Source organism: Penaeus monodon, chromosome 10, assembly GCF_015228065.2.
Source record: "Penaeus monodon isolate SGIC_2016 chromosome 10, NSTDA_Pmon_1, whole genome shotgun sequence".
Lineage (NCBI taxonomy): Eukaryota > Metazoa > Arthropoda > Malacostraca > Decapoda > Penaeidae > Penaeus > Penaeus monodon.
In genome coordinates this window covers 18694358-18694861 of record NC_051395.1, presented here as the reverse complement: position 1 = coordinate 18694861, position 504 = coordinate 18694358, and the positions used below count along the sequence as shown (strand labels likewise).

The 504-nt window shown below is 30.4% G+C and overlaps 1 protein-coding gene across 2 annotated transcripts in view; it reads right to left on the bottom strand.

Moving 5' to 3' along the window:
* The window catches only part of LOC119577906 (E3 ubiquitin-protein ligase TRIM33-like), a 51742-nt gene continuing 51238 nt past the window's right edge, over positions 1–504 (bottom strand). For both annotated transcript variants that reach the window (XM_037925566.1, XM_037925569.1), the window contains one exon: positions 1–108. The gene's annotated coding sequence lies outside the window, so the exon portion shown is untranslated. The remainder of the gene's footprint in view (positions 109–504) is intronic.

Below are 504 nucleotides of genomic sequence, written 5' to 3'. Positions count from 1 at the left end.
ATGGATCACAATTAATGTACAACTGTCATGTGTTTCACTGCTTTAATGGACAGTAGATGCCATGAAGGTATTTGGTGATCTGACACAGGTCATTATCTTGGATGGTACCTGCAATATAGAAAACAATTCTAGTACACTGGTCATTAAATAGAAAAGTCATATCTGAGAACTAATTTGTATTTCATTTTTCCATAATCAACAAACAGCGTGAAGCTTTGCTTATATGCAATCAATGTAATAATTTATTTCTTGTAAGTTTTACTTTTATGAGGAAATTAAGGTCAAGAATTTATTACAGCCCAATATTTCTCAACCCTTGCTTCTAATCACTTAATAACTTCTGTGTACACGCAAGAAAAAAATTACTTTGCTCACTAGATACAAAAAATAATAAAAAAAACTGTTGAGAAATACTGCATCAGTATATTATAGACCTGCATTCAACATTTTACTGAGATAAATAATGAGCACATATGTGAATTGAATAATAAAGTACATATGAGG